This window comes from Hyperolius riggenbachi, chromosome 4, assembly GCF_040937935.1.
Source record: "Hyperolius riggenbachi isolate aHypRig1 chromosome 4, aHypRig1.pri, whole genome shotgun sequence".
Classification (NCBI taxonomy): Eukaryota; Metazoa; Chordata; class Amphibia; order Anura; family Hyperoliidae; genus Hyperolius; species Hyperolius riggenbachi.
Window position 1 is genome coordinate 50,689,626 of NC_090649.1, and position 12,817 is coordinate 50,702,442.

General features: G+C 44.4%; 21 non-coding genes across 21 annotated transcripts; all 21 read right to left on the reverse strand.

Moving 5' to 3' along the window:
• Positions 1 to 314: 314 nt before the first annotated feature.
• Positions 315 to 386, reverse strand: TRNAA-UGC (transfer RNA alanine (anticodon UGC)). Its single transcript has one exon. It is a non-coding gene; the product is annotated as a tRNA-Ala (tRNA).
• Positions 387 to 1,106: 720 nt separating this feature from the next.
• On the reverse strand, positions 1,107 to 1,178 carry TRNAA-CGC (transfer RNA alanine (anticodon CGC)). The gene has a single exon. It is a non-coding gene; the product is annotated as a tRNA-Ala (tRNA).
• A 315-nt stretch (positions 1,179 to 1,493) lies between these two features.
• Positions 1,494 to 1,565, reverse strand: TRNAA-UGC (transfer RNA alanine (anticodon UGC)). Its single transcript has one exon. It is a non-coding gene; the product is annotated as a tRNA-Ala (tRNA).
• Positions 1,566 to 2,285: 720 nt separating this feature from the next.
• TRNAA-UGC (transfer RNA alanine (anticodon UGC)) lies at positions 2,286 to 2,357 on the reverse strand. The gene has a single exon. It is a non-coding gene; the product is annotated as a tRNA-Ala (tRNA).
• Positions 2,358 to 2,671: 314 nt separating this feature from the next.
• TRNAA-UGC (transfer RNA alanine (anticodon UGC)) lies at positions 2,672 to 2,743 on the reverse strand. The gene has a single exon. It is a non-coding gene; the product is annotated as a tRNA-Ala (tRNA).
• Positions 2,744 to 3,463: 720 nt separating this feature from the next.
• Positions 3,464 to 3,535, reverse strand: TRNAA-CGC (transfer RNA alanine (anticodon CGC)). The gene has a single exon. It is a non-coding gene; the product is annotated as a tRNA-Ala (tRNA).
• Positions 3,536 to 3,850: 315 nt separating this feature from the next.
• TRNAA-UGC (transfer RNA alanine (anticodon UGC)) lies at positions 3,851 to 3,922 on the reverse strand. The gene has a single exon. It is a non-coding gene; the product is annotated as a tRNA-Ala (tRNA).
• Positions 3,923 to 4,642: 720 nt separating this feature from the next.
• Positions 4,643 to 4,714, reverse strand: TRNAA-UGC (transfer RNA alanine (anticodon UGC)). Its single transcript has one exon. It is a non-coding gene; the product is annotated as a tRNA-Ala (tRNA).
• Positions 4,715 to 5,028: 314 nt separating this feature from the next.
• On the reverse strand, positions 5,029 to 5,100 carry TRNAA-UGC (transfer RNA alanine (anticodon UGC)). The gene has a single exon. It is a non-coding gene; the product is annotated as a tRNA-Ala (tRNA).
• A 720-nt stretch (positions 5,101 to 5,820) lies between these two features.
• Positions 5,821 to 5,892, reverse strand: TRNAA-CGC (transfer RNA alanine (anticodon CGC)). The gene has a single exon. It is a non-coding gene; the product is annotated as a tRNA-Ala (tRNA).
• A 315-nt stretch (positions 5,893 to 6,207) lies between these two features.
• Positions 6,208 to 6,279, reverse strand: TRNAA-UGC (transfer RNA alanine (anticodon UGC)). The gene has a single exon. It is a non-coding gene; the product is annotated as a tRNA-Ala (tRNA).
• A 720-nt stretch (positions 6,280 to 6,999) lies between these two features.
• TRNAA-CGC (transfer RNA alanine (anticodon CGC)) lies at positions 7,000 to 7,071 on the reverse strand. The gene has a single exon. It is a non-coding gene; the product is annotated as a tRNA-Ala (tRNA).
• Positions 7,072 to 7,385: 314 nt separating this feature from the next.
• Positions 7,386 to 7,457, reverse strand: TRNAA-UGC (transfer RNA alanine (anticodon UGC)). The gene has a single exon. It is a non-coding gene; the product is annotated as a tRNA-Ala (tRNA).
• A 720-nt stretch (positions 7,458 to 8,177) lies between these two features.
• TRNAA-CGC (transfer RNA alanine (anticodon CGC)) lies at positions 8,178 to 8,249 on the reverse strand. Its single transcript has one exon. It is a non-coding gene; the product is annotated as a tRNA-Ala (tRNA).
• A 771-nt stretch (positions 8,250 to 9,020) lies between these two features.
• TRNAA-UGC (transfer RNA alanine (anticodon UGC)) lies at positions 9,021 to 9,092 on the reverse strand. Its single transcript has one exon. It is a non-coding gene; the product is annotated as a tRNA-Ala (tRNA).
• Positions 9,093 to 9,812: 720 nt separating this feature from the next.
• TRNAA-UGC (transfer RNA alanine (anticodon UGC)) lies at positions 9,813 to 9,884 on the reverse strand. Its single transcript has one exon. It is a non-coding gene; the product is annotated as a tRNA-Ala (tRNA).
• Positions 9,885 to 10,198: 314 nt separating this feature from the next.
• On the reverse strand, positions 10,199 to 10,270 carry TRNAA-UGC (transfer RNA alanine (anticodon UGC)). Its single transcript has one exon. It is a non-coding gene; the product is annotated as a tRNA-Ala (tRNA).
• Positions 10,271 to 10,990: 720 nt separating this feature from the next.
• Positions 10,991 to 11,062, reverse strand: TRNAA-CGC (transfer RNA alanine (anticodon CGC)). The gene has a single exon. It is a non-coding gene; the product is annotated as a tRNA-Ala (tRNA).
• A 315-nt stretch (positions 11,063 to 11,377) lies between these two features.
• Positions 11,378 to 11,449, reverse strand: TRNAA-UGC (transfer RNA alanine (anticodon UGC)). The gene has a single exon. It is a non-coding gene; the product is annotated as a tRNA-Ala (tRNA).
• A 720-nt stretch (positions 11,450 to 12,169) lies between these two features.
• TRNAA-UGC (transfer RNA alanine (anticodon UGC)) lies at positions 12,170 to 12,241 on the reverse strand. Its single transcript has one exon. It is a non-coding gene; the product is annotated as a tRNA-Ala (tRNA).
• Positions 12,242 to 12,555: 314 nt separating this feature from the next.
• Positions 12,556 to 12,627, reverse strand: TRNAA-UGC (transfer RNA alanine (anticodon UGC)). Its single transcript has one exon. It is a non-coding gene; the product is annotated as a tRNA-Ala (tRNA).
• Between the last annotated feature and the right edge of the window lie 190 nt (positions 12,628 to 12,817).

The following is a 12,817-nucleotide window of genomic DNA, read 5'->3' on the forward strand; positions in this document are numbered from 1 at the left end:
AATGCTGTCAGCAGCGTCGTGGTACCTCAGCAGGCCTTTATCTCCTACAGCAGAAAATGGTAATTAGCAGCTGTTTAAGTTGGAAAGTGATGTTACGGATCATTTTTAAAATTTTTCAGTATATCCGCATTTGGCTAAGGGACAATTTTTTTTCCCACAAAATAGGTGGAACCTTTCATTTCACGAACAATAAGAGTTTGCATTAAAGTCAGAATTGTTGACACCTCACTAAGCATCTGCAGCAGGAAACATTGGCGCTTCCGGTATGGGATCCAGTAGCGGAAGGGGGCCTTAGCAGTTTGTAGAAGAAAAGCTGGAGATGCCGGGGATTGAACCCGGGGCCTCATACATGCAAAGCATGCGCTCTACCACTGAGCTACATCCCCTTTGACGTTTGCTATGGAGATGCACAATGAGTAGATTCGTACGGCACACCACTTTTCAGAATCTACCTGCTGTTATTGAGTACCTGGTAAATGGCAAGTTCTATCAATGGTACAGGTTTCTCTGCCTGAAATTATATTAAAGCTTGATAAGATCCTCTAAAAACTTGGCTTCTCAAGGAGGTTGCTTAAGGGGTAATATTGGATGTTAAACTCTCATTCATGCCAATCATTCATTTCCTAACCTCTTCTTGTCATCTTTATCTCCTCCATCACTTCCTGACTCTTGATGCTGCTTAATTGCTTGCAAAGGCCTGGATTAAATCCTGCATTGAATCTTAAATCATCCTCCTGTGTGGCCTAAAAGAAAAAGTCTGGTACACACCATGCAATTTCCCATCAGACAGATGGGTCGATAGATAATCTTCGACAGATCCGATCGGATTTCCGATCGATTTTCTGATCACTTCAATGCAAATCGATCAGAAAAACGATCGGAAATCAGATCGGACCTGATCTATTCGACCCATCTATCTGGCGGGAAATTGCATAGTGTGTACGAGGCTGAAGTGCATTTTATTGGCTCTATTCCAAGGTGCATAGCGTTTGCATGAAAGTCAGAAATATTGACACCTCACTAAGCATCTGTAACAGGAAACATTGGCGCTTCCGGTATGGGATCCATTAGCGCAAGGGGGACTTTGCAGTTTGTAGAAGAAAAGCTGGAGATGCCAGGGATTGAACCCGGGGCCTCATACATGCGAAGCATGCGCTCTACCTCTGAGCTACATCCCCCAATGCTGTCAGCAGCGTCGTGGTACCTCAGCAGGCCTTTATCTCCTACAGCAGAAAATGGTAATTAGCAGCTGTTTAAGTTGGAAAGTGATGTTACGGATCATTTTTAAAATTTTTCAGTATATCCGCATTTGGCTAAGGGACAATTTTTTTTCCCACAAAATAGGTGGAACCTTTCATTTCACGAACAATAAGAGTTTGCATTAAAGTCAGAATTGTTGACACCTCACTAAGCATCTGCAGCAGGAAACATTGGCGCTTCCGGTATGGGATCCAGTAGCGGAAGGGGGCCTTAGCAGTTAGTAGAAGAAAAGCTGGAGATGCCGGGGATTGAACCCGGGGCCTCATACATGCAAAGCATGCGCTCTACCACTGAGCTACATCCCCTTTGACGTTCGCTATGGAGATGCACAATGAGTAGATTCGTACGGCACACCACTTTTCAGAATCTACCTGCTGTCATTGAGTACCTGGTAAATGGCAAGTTCTATCAATGGTACAGGTTTCTCTGCCTGAAATTATATTAAAGCTTGATAAGATCCTCTAAAAACTTGGCTTCTCAAGCAGGTTGCTTAAGGGGTAATATTGGATGTTAAACTCTCATTCATGCCAATCATTCATTTCCTAACCTCTTCTTGTCATCTTTATCTCCTCCATCACTTCCTGACTCTTGATGCTGCTTAATTGCTTGCAAAGGCCTGGATTAAATCCTGCATTGAATCTTAAATCATCCTCCTGTGTGGCCTAAAAGAAAAAGTCTGGTACACACCATGCAATTTCCCATCAGACAGATGGGTCGATAGATAATCTTCGACAGATCCGATCGGATTTCCGATCGATTTTCTGATCACTTCAATGCAAATCGATCAGAAAAACGATCGGCAATCAGATCGGACCTGATCTATTCGACCCATCTATCTGGCGGGAAATTGCATAGTGTGTACGAGGCTGAAGTGCATTTTATTGGCTCTATTCCAAGGTGCATAGCGTTTGCATGAAAGTCAGAAATATTGACACCTCACTCAGCATCTGTAACAGGAAACATTGGCGCTTCCGGTATGGGATCCATTAGCGCAAGGGGGACTTTGCAGTTTGTAGAAGAAAAGCTGGAGATGCCGGGGATTGAACCCGGGGCCTCATACATGCAAAGCATGCGCTCTACCTCTGAGCTACATCCCCCAATGCTGTCAGCAGTGTCGTGGTACCTCAGCAGGCCTTTATCTCCTACAGCAGAAAATGGTAATTAGCAGCTGTTTAAGTTGGAAAGTGATGTTACGGATCATTTTTTAAATTTTTCAGTATATCCGCATTTGGCTAAGGGACAATTTTTTTTCCACAAAATAGGTGGAACCTTTCATTTCACGAACAATAAGAGTTTGCATTAAAGTCAGAATTGTTGACACCTCACTAAGCATCTGCAGCAGGAAACATTGGCGCTTCCGGTATGGGATCCAGTAGCGGAAGGGGGCCTTAGCAGTTAGTAGAAGAAAAGCTGGAGATGCCGGGGATTGAACCCGGGGCCTCATACATGCAAAGCATGCGCTCTACCACTGAGCTACATCCCCTTTGATGTTCGCTATGGAGATGCACAATGAGTAGATTCGTACGGCACACCACTTTTCAGAATCTACCTGCTGTCATTGAGTACCTGGTAAATGGCAAGTTCTATCAATGGTACAGGTTTCTCTGCCTGAAATTATATTAAAGCTTGATAAGATCCTCTAAAAACTTGGCTTCTCAAGCAGGTTGCTTAAGGGGTAATATTGGATGGTAAACTCTCATTCATGCCAATCATTCATTTCCTAACCTCTTCTTGTCATCTTTATCTCCTCCATCACTTCCTGACTCTTGATGCTGCTTAATTGCTTGCAAAGGCCTGGATTAAATCCTGCATTGAATCTTAAATCATCCTCCTGTGTGGCCTAAAAGAAAAAGTCTGGTACACACCATGCAATTTCCCATCAGACAGATGGGTCGATAGATAATCTTCGACAGATCCGATCGGATTTCCGATCGATTTTCTGATCACTTCAATGCAAATCGATCAGAAAAACGATCGGAAATCAGATCGGACCTGATCTATTCGACCCATCTATCTGGCGGGAAATTGCATAGTGTGTACGAGGCTGAAGTGCATTTTATTGGCTCTATTCCAAGGTGCATAGCGTTTGCATGAAAGTCAGAAATATTGACACCTCACTAAGCATCTGTAACAGGAAACATTGGCGCTTCCGGTATGGGATCCATTAGCGCAAGGGGGACTTTGCAGTTTGTAGAAGAAAAGCTGGAGATGCCAGGGATTGAACCCGGGGCCTCATACATGCGAAGCATGCGCTCTACCTCTGAGCTACATCCCCCAATGCTGTCAGCAGTGTCGTGGTACCTCAGCAGGCCTTTATCTCCTACAGCAGAAAATGGTAATTAGCAGCTGTTTAAGTTGGAAAGTGATGTTACGGATCATTTTTAAAATTTTTCAGTATATCCGCATTTGGCTAAGGGACAATTTTTTTTCCCACAAAATAGGTGGAACCTTTTATTTCACGAACAATAAGAGTTTGCATTAAAGTCAGAATTGTTGACACCTCACTAAGCATCTGCAGCAGGAAACATTGGCGCTTCCGGTATGGGATCCAGTAGCGGAAGGGGGCCTTAGCAGTTAGTAGAAGAAAAGCTGGAGATGCCGGGGATTGAACCCGGGGCCTCATACATGCAAAGCATGCGCTCTACCACTGAGCTACATCCCCTTTGACGTTCGCTATGGAGATGCACAATGAGTAGATTCGTACGGCACACCACTTTTCAGAATCTACCTGCTGTCATTGAGTACCTGGTAAATGGCAAGTTCTATCAATGGTACAGGTTTCTCTGCCTGAAATTATATTAAAGCTTGATAAGATCCTCTAAAAACTTGGCTTCTCAAGCAGGTTGCTTAAGGGGTAATATTGGATGTTAAACTCTCATTCATGCCAATCATTCATTTCCTAACCTCTTCTTGTCATCTTTATCTCCTCCATCACTTCCTGACTCTTGATGCTGCTTAATTGCTTGCAAAGGCCTGGATTAAATCCTGCATTGAATCTTAAATCATCCTCCTGTGTGGCCTAAAAGAAAAAGTCTGGTACACACCATGCAATTTCCCATCAGACAGATGGGTCGATAGATAATCTTCGACAGATCCGATCGGATTTCCGATCGATTTTCTGATCACTTCAATGCAAATCGATCAGAAAAACGATCGGCAATCAGATCGGACCTGATCTATTCGACCCATCTATCTGGCGGGAAATTGCATAGTGTGTACGAGGCTGAAGTGCATTTTATTGGCTCTATTCCAAGGTGCATAGCGTTTGCATGAAAGTCAGAAATATTGACACCTCACTCAGCATCTGTAACAGGAAACATTGGCGCTTCCGGTATGGGATCCATTAGCGCAAGGGGGACTTTGCAGTTTGTAGAAGAAAAGCTGGAGATGCCGGGGATTGAACCCGGGGCCTCATACATGCAAAGCATGCGCTCTACCTCTGAGCTACATCCCCCAATGCTGTCAGCAGTGTCGTGGTACCTCAGCAGGCCTTTATCTCCTACAGCAGAAAATGGTAATTAGCAGCTGTTTAAGTTGGAAAGTGATGTTACGGATCATTTTTTAAATTTTTCAGTATATCCGCATTTGGCTAAGGGACAATTTTTTTTCCACAAAATAGGTGGAACCTTTCATTTCACGAACAATAAGAGTTTGCATTAAAGTCAGAATTGTTGACACCTCACTAAGCATCTGCAGCAGGAAACATTGGCGCTTCCGGTATGGGATCCAGTAGCGGAAGGGGGCCTTAGCAGTTAGTAGAAGAAAAGCTGGAGATGCCGGGGATTGAACCCGGGGCCTCATACATGCAAAGCATGCGCTCTACCACTGAGCTACATCCCCTTTGACGTTCGCTATGGAGATGCACAATGAGTAGATTCGTACGGCACACCACTTTTCAGAATCTACCTGCTGTCATTGAGTACCTGGTAAATGGCAAGTTCTATCAATGGTACAGGTTTCTCTGCCTGAAATTATATTAAAGCTTGATAAGATCCTCTAAAAACTTGGCTTCTCAAGCAGGTTGCTTAAGGGGTAATATTGGATGTTAAACTCTCATTCATGCCAATCATTCATTTCCTAACCTCTTCTTGTCATCTTTATCTCCTCCATCACTTCCTGACTCTTGATGCTGCTTAATTGCTTGCAAAGGCCTGGATTAAATCCTGCATTGAATCTTAAATCATCCTCCTGTGTGGCCTAAAAGAAAAAGTCTGGTACACACCATGCAATTTCCCATCAGACAGATGGGTCGATAGATAATCTTCGACAGATCCGATCGGATTTCCGATCGATTTTCTGATCACTTCAATGCAAATCGATCAGAAAAACGATCGGAAATCAGATCGGACCTGATCTATTCGACCCATCTATCTGGCGGGAAATTGCATAGTGTGTACGAGGCTGAAGTGCATTTTATTGGCTCTATTCCAAGGTGCATAGCGTTTGCATGAAAGTCAGAAATATTGACACCTCACTAAGCATCTGTAACAGGAAACATTGGCGCTTCCGGTATGGGATCCATTAGCGCAAGGGGGACTTTGCAGTTTGTAGAAGAAAAGCTGGAGATGCCAGGGATTGAACCCGGGGCCTCATACATGCGAAGCATGCGCTTTACCTCTGAGCTACATCCCCCAATGCTGTCAGCAGTGTCGTGGTACCTCAGCAGGCCTTTATCTCCTACAGCAGAAAATGGTAATTAGCAGCTGTTTAAGTTGGAAAGTGATGTTACGGATCATTTTTAAAATTTTTCAGTATATCCGCATTTGGCTAAGGGACAATTTTTTTTCCCACAAAATAGGTGGAACCTTTTATTTCACGAACAATAAGAGTTTGCATTAAAGTCAGAATTGTTGACACCTCACTAAGCATCTGCAGCAGGAAACATTGGCGCTTCCGGTATGGGATCCAGTAGCGGAAGGGGGCCTTAGCAGTTAGTAGAAGAAAAGCTGGAGATGCCAGGGATTGAACCCGGGGCCTCATACATGCAAAGCATGCGCTCTACCACTGAGCTACATCCCCTTTGACGTTCGCTATGGAGATGCACAATGAGTAGATTCGTACGGCACACCACTTTTCAGAATCTACCTGCTGTCATTGAGTACCTGGTAAATGGCAAGTTCTATCAATGGTACAGGTTTCTCTGCCTGAAATTATATTAAAGCTTGATAAGATCCTCTAAAAACTTGGCTTCTCAAGCAGGTTGCTTAAGGGGTAATATTGGATGTTAAACTCTCATTCATGCCAATCATTCATTTCCTAACCTCTTCTTGTCATCTTTATCTCCTCCATCACTTCCTGACTCTTGATGCTGCTTAATTGCTTGCAAAGGCCTGGATTAAATCCTGCATTGAATCTTAAATCATCCTCCTGTGTGGCCTAAAAGAAAAAGTCTGGTACACACCATGCAATTTCCCATCAGACAGATGGGTCGATAGATAATCTTCGACAGATCCGATCGGATTTCCGATCGATTTTCTGATCACTTCAATGCAAATCGATCAGAAAAACGATCGGCAATCAGATCGGACCAGATCTATTCGACCCATCTATCTGGCGGGAAATTGCATAGTGTGTACGAGGCTGAAGTGCATTTTATTGGCTCTATTCCAAGGTGCATAGCGTTTGCATGAAAGTCAGAAATATTGACACCTCACTAAGCATCTGTAACAGGAAACATTGCCGCTTCCGGTATGGCATCCATTAGCGCAAGGGGGACTTTGCAGTTTGTAGAAGAAAAGCTGGAGATGCTGGGGATTGAACCCGGGGCCTCATACATGCGAAGCATGCGCTCTACCTCTGAGCTACATCCCCCAATGCTGTCAGCAGCGTCGTGGTACCTCAGCAGGCCTTTATCTCCTACAGCAGAAAATGGTAATTAGCAGCTGTTTAAGTTGGAAAGTGATGTTACGGATCATTTTTAAAATTTTTCAGTATATCCGCATTTGGCTAAGGGACAATTTTTTTCCCACAAAATAGGTGGAACCTTTTATTTCACGAACAATAAGAGTTTGCATTAAAGTCAGAATTGTTGACACCTCACTAAGCATCTGCAGCAGGAAACATTGGCGCTTCCGGTATGGGATCCAGTAGCGGAAGGGGGCCTTAGCAGTTTGTAGAAGAAAAGCTGGAGATGCCGGGGATTGAACCCGGGGCCTCATACATGCAAAGCATGCACTCTACCACTGAGCTACATCCCCTTTGACGTTCACTATGGAGATGCACAATGAGTAGATTCGTACGGCACACCACTTTTCAGAATCTACCTGCTGTCATTGAGTACCTGGTAAATGGCAAGTTCTATCAATGGTACAGGTTTCTCTGCCTGAAATTATATTAAAGCTTGATAAGATCCTCTAAAAACTTGGCTTCTCAAGCAGGTTGCTTAAGGGGTAATATTGGATGTTAAACTCTCATTCATGCCAATCATTCATTTCCTAACCTCTTCTTGTCATCTTTATCTCCTCCATCACTTCCTGACTCTTGATGCTGCTTAATTGCTTGCAAAGGCCTGGATTAAATCCTGCATTGAATCTTAAATCATCCTCCTGTGTGGCCTAAAAGAAAAAGTCTGGTACACACCATGCAATTTCCCATCAGACAGATGGGTCGATAGATAATCTTCGACAGATCCGATCGGATTTCCGATCGATTTTCTGATCACTTCAATGCAAATCGATCAGAAAAACGATCGGCAATCAGATCGGACCTGATCTATTCGACCCATCTATCTGGCGGGAAATTGCATAGTGTGTACGAGGCTGAAGTGCATTTTATTGGCTCTATTCCAAGGTGCATAGCGTTTGCATGAAAGTCAGAAATATTGACACCTCACTAAGCATCTGTAACAGGAAACATTGGCGCTTCCGGTATGGGATCCATTAGCGCAAGGGGGACTTTGCAGTTTGTAGAAGAAAAGCTGGAGATGCCAGGGATTGAACCCGGGGCCTCATACATGCGAAGCATGCGCTCTACCTCTGAGCTACATCCCCCAATGCTGTCAGCAGTGTCGTGGTACCTCAGCAGGCCTTTATCTCCTACAGCAGAAAATGGTAATTAGCAGCTGTTTAAAGGGATACTGTAGGGGGGTCGGGGGAAAATGAGCTGAACTTACCCGGGGCTTCTAATGGTCCCCCGCAGACATCCTGTGTCCGTGCAGCCACTCACCGATGCTCCGGTCCCGCCTCCAGTTCACTTCTGGAATTTCTGACTTTAAAGTCAGAAAACCACTGCGCCTGCGTTGCCGTGTCCTCGCTCCCGCTGAAGTCACCAGGAGTGTACTGCGCAGACACAGACCATACTGGGCCTGCGCTGTGCGCTCTTGATGACATCAGCGGGATCGAGGACACGGCAACGCAGGCGCAGTGGTTTTCTGACTTTAAAGTCAGAAATTCCAGAAGTGAACCGGAGGCGGGGCCAGAGCATCGGTGAGTGGCTGCGCGGGCGCAGAATGTCTGCGGGCGACCATTAGAAGCCCCGGGTAAGTTCAGCTCATTTTCCCCCGACCCCCCTACAGTATCCCTTTAAGTTGGAAAGTGATGTTACGGATCATTTTTAAAATTTTTCAGTATATCCGCATTTGGCTAAGGGACAATTTTTTTTCCCACAAAATAGGTGGAACCTTTCATTTCACGAACAATAAGAGTTTGCATTAAAGTCAGAATTGTTGACACCTCACTAAGCATCTGCAGCAGGAAACATTGGCGCTTCCGGTATGGGATCCAGTAGCGGAAGGGGGCCTTAGCAGTTAGTAGAAGAAAAGCTGGAGATGCCGGGGATTGAACCCAGGGCCTCATACATGCAAAGCATGCGCTCTACCACTGAGCTACATCCCCTTTGACGTTCGCTATGGAGATGCACAATGAGTAGATTCGTACGGCACACCACTTTTCAGAATCTACCTGCTGTCATTGAGTACCTGGTAAATGGCAAGTTCTATCAATGGTACAGGTTTCTCTGCCTGAAATTATATTAAAGCTTGATAAGATCCTCTAAAAACTTGGCTTCTCAAGCAGGTTGCTTAAGGGGTAATATTGGATGTTAAACTCTCATTCATGCCAATCATTCATTTCCTAACCTCTTCTTGTCATCTTTATCTCCTCCATCACTTCCTGACTCTTGATGCTGCTTAATTGCTTGCAAAGGCCTGGATTAAATCCTGCATTGAATCTTAAATCATCCTCCTGTGTGGCCTAAAAGAAAAAGTCTGGTACACACCATGCAATTTCCCATCAGACAGATGGGTCGATAGATAATCTTCGACAGATCCGATCGGATTTCCGATCGATTTTCTGATCACTTCAATGCAAATCGATCAGAAAAACGATCGGCAATCAGATCGGACCTGATCTATTCGACCCATCTATCTGGCGGGAAATTGCATAGTGTGTACGAGGCTGAAGTGCATTTTATTGGCTCTATTCCAAGGTGCATAGCGTTTGCATGAAAGTCAGAAATATTGACACCTCACTCAGCATCTGTAACAGGAAACATTGGCGCTTCCGGTATGGGATCCATTAGCGCAAGGGGGACTTTGCAGTTTGTAGAAGAAAAGCTGGAGATGCCAGGGATTGAACCCGGGGCCTCATACATGCAAAGCATGCGCTCTACCTCTGAGCTACATCCCCCAATGCTGTCAGCAGTGTCGTGGTACCTCAGCAGGCCTTTATCTCCTACAGCAGAAAATGGTAATTAGCAGCTGTTTAAGTTGGAAAGTGATGTTACGGATCATTTTTTAAATTTTTCAGTATATCCGCATTTGGCTAAGGGACAATTTTTTTTCCACAAAATAGGTGGAACCTTTCATTTCACGAACAATAAGAGTTTGCATTAAAGTCAGAATTGTTGACACCTCACTAAGCATCTGCAGCAGGAAACATTGGCGCTTCCGGTATGGGATCCAGTAGCGGAAGGGGGCCTTAGCAGTTAGTAGAAGAAAAGCTGGAGATGCCGGGGATTGAACCCGGGGCCTCATACATGCAAAGCATGCGCTCTACCACCGAGCTACATCCCCTTTGACGTTCGCTATGGAGATGCACAATGAGTAGATTCGTACGGCACACCACTTTTCAGAATCTACCTGCTGTCATTGAGTACCTGGTAAATGGCAAGTTCTATCAATGGTACAGGTTTCTCTGCCTGAAATTATATTAAAGCTTGATAAGATCCTCTAAAAACTTGGCTTCTCAAGCAGGTTGCTTAAGGGGTAATATTGGATGTTAAACTCTCATTCATGCCAATCATTCATTTCCTAACCTCTTCTTGTCATCTTTATCTCCTCCATCACTTCCTGACTCTTGATGCTGCTTAATTGCTTGCAAAGGCCTGGATTAAATCCTGCATTGAATCTTAAATCATCCTCCTGTGTGGCCTAAAAGAAAAAGTCTGGTACACACCATGCAATTTCCCATCAGACAGATGGGTCGATAGATAATCTTCGACAGATCCGATCGGATTTTCGATCGATTTTCTGATCACTTCAATGCAAATCGATCAGAAAAACGATCGGCAATCAGATCGGACCTGATCTATTCGACCCATCTATCTGGCGGGAAATTGCATAGTGTGTACGAGGCTGAAGTGCATTTTATTGGCTCTATTCCAAGGTGCATAGCGTTTGCATGAAAGTCAGAAATATTGACACCTCACTAAGCATCTGTAACAGGAAACATTGGCGCTTCCGGTATGGGATCCATTAGCGCAAGGGGGACTTTGCAGTTTGTAGAAGAAAAGCTGGAGATGCCAGGGATTGAACCCGGGGCCTCATACATGCGAAGCATGCGCTCTACCTCTGAGCTACATCCCCCAATGCTGTCAGCAGTGTCGTGGTACCTCAGCAGGCCTTTATCTCCTACAGCAGAAAATGGTAATTAGCAGCTGTTTAAGTTGGAAAGTGATGTTACGGATCATTTTTAAAATTTTTCAGTATATCCGCATTTGGCTAAGGGACAATTTTTTTTCCCACAAAATAGGTGGAACCTTTCATTTCACGAACAATAAGAGTTTGCATTAAAGTCAGAATTGTTGACACCTCACTAAGCATCTGCAGCAGGAAACATTGGCGCTTCCGGTATGGGATCCAGTAGCGGAAGGGGGCCTTAGCAGTTAGTAGAAGAAAAGCTGGAGATGCCGGGGATTGAACCCAGGGCCTCATACATGCAAAGCATGCGCTCTACCACTGAGCTACATCCCCTTTGACGTTCGCTATGGAGATGCACAATGAGTAGATTCGTACGGCACACCACTTTTCAGAATCTACCTGCTGTCATTGAGTACCTGGTAAATGGCAAGTTCTATCAATGGTACAGGTTTCTCTGCCTGAAATTATATTAAAGCTTGATAAGATCCTCTAAAAACTTGGCTTCTCAAGCAGGTTGCTTAAGGGGTAATATTGGATGTTAAACTCTCATTCATGCCAATCATTCATTTCCTAACCTCTTCTTGTCATCTTTATCTCCTCCATCACTTCCTGACTCTTGATGCTGCTTAATTGCTTGCAAAGGCCTGGATTAAATCCTGCATTGAATCTTAAATCATCCTCCTGTGTGGCCTAAAAGAAAAAGTCTGGTACACACCATGCAATTTCCCATCAGACAGATGGGTCGATAGATAATCTTCGACAGATCCGATCGGATTTCCGATCGATTTTCTGATCACTTCAATGCAAATCGATCAGAAAAACGATCGGCAATCAGATCGGACCTGATCTATTCGACCCATCTATCTGGCGGGAAATTGCATAGTGTGTACGAGGCTGAAGTGCATTTTATTGGCTCTATTCCAAGGTGCATAGCGTTGGCATGAAAGTCAGAAATATTGACACCTCACTCAGCATCTGTAACAGGAAACATTGGCGCTTCCGGTATGGGATCCATTAGCGCAAGGGGGACTTTGCAGTTTGTAGAAGAAAAGCTGGAGATGCCAGGGATTGAACCCGGGGCCTCATACATGCAAAGCATGCGCTCTACCTCTGAGCTACATCCCCCAATGCTGTCAGCAGTGTCGTGGTACCTCAGCAGGCCTTTATCTCCTACAGCAGAAAATGGTAATTAGCAGCTGTTTAAGTTGGAAAGTGATGTTACGGATCATTTTTTAAATTTTTCAGTATATCCGCATTTGGCTAAGGGACAATTTTTTTTCCACAAAATAGGTGGAACCTTTCATTTCACGAACAATAAGAGTTTGCATTAAAGTCAGAATTGTTGACACCTCACTAAGCATCTGCAGCAGGAAACATTGGCGCTTCCGGTATGGGATCCAGTAGCGGAAGGGGGCCTTAGCAGTTAGTAGAAGAAAAGCTGGAGATGCCGGGGATTGAACCCGGGGCCTCATACATGCAAAGCATGCGCTCTACCACTGAGCTACATCCCCTTTGACGTTCGCTATGGAGATGCACAATGAGTAGATTCGTACGGCACACCACTTTTCAGAATCTACCTGCTGTCATTGAGTACCGGGTAAATGGCAAGTTCTATCAATGGTACAGGTTTCTCTGCCTGAAATTATATTAAAGCTTGATAAGATCCTCTAAAAACTTGGCTTCTCAAGCAGGTTGCTTAAG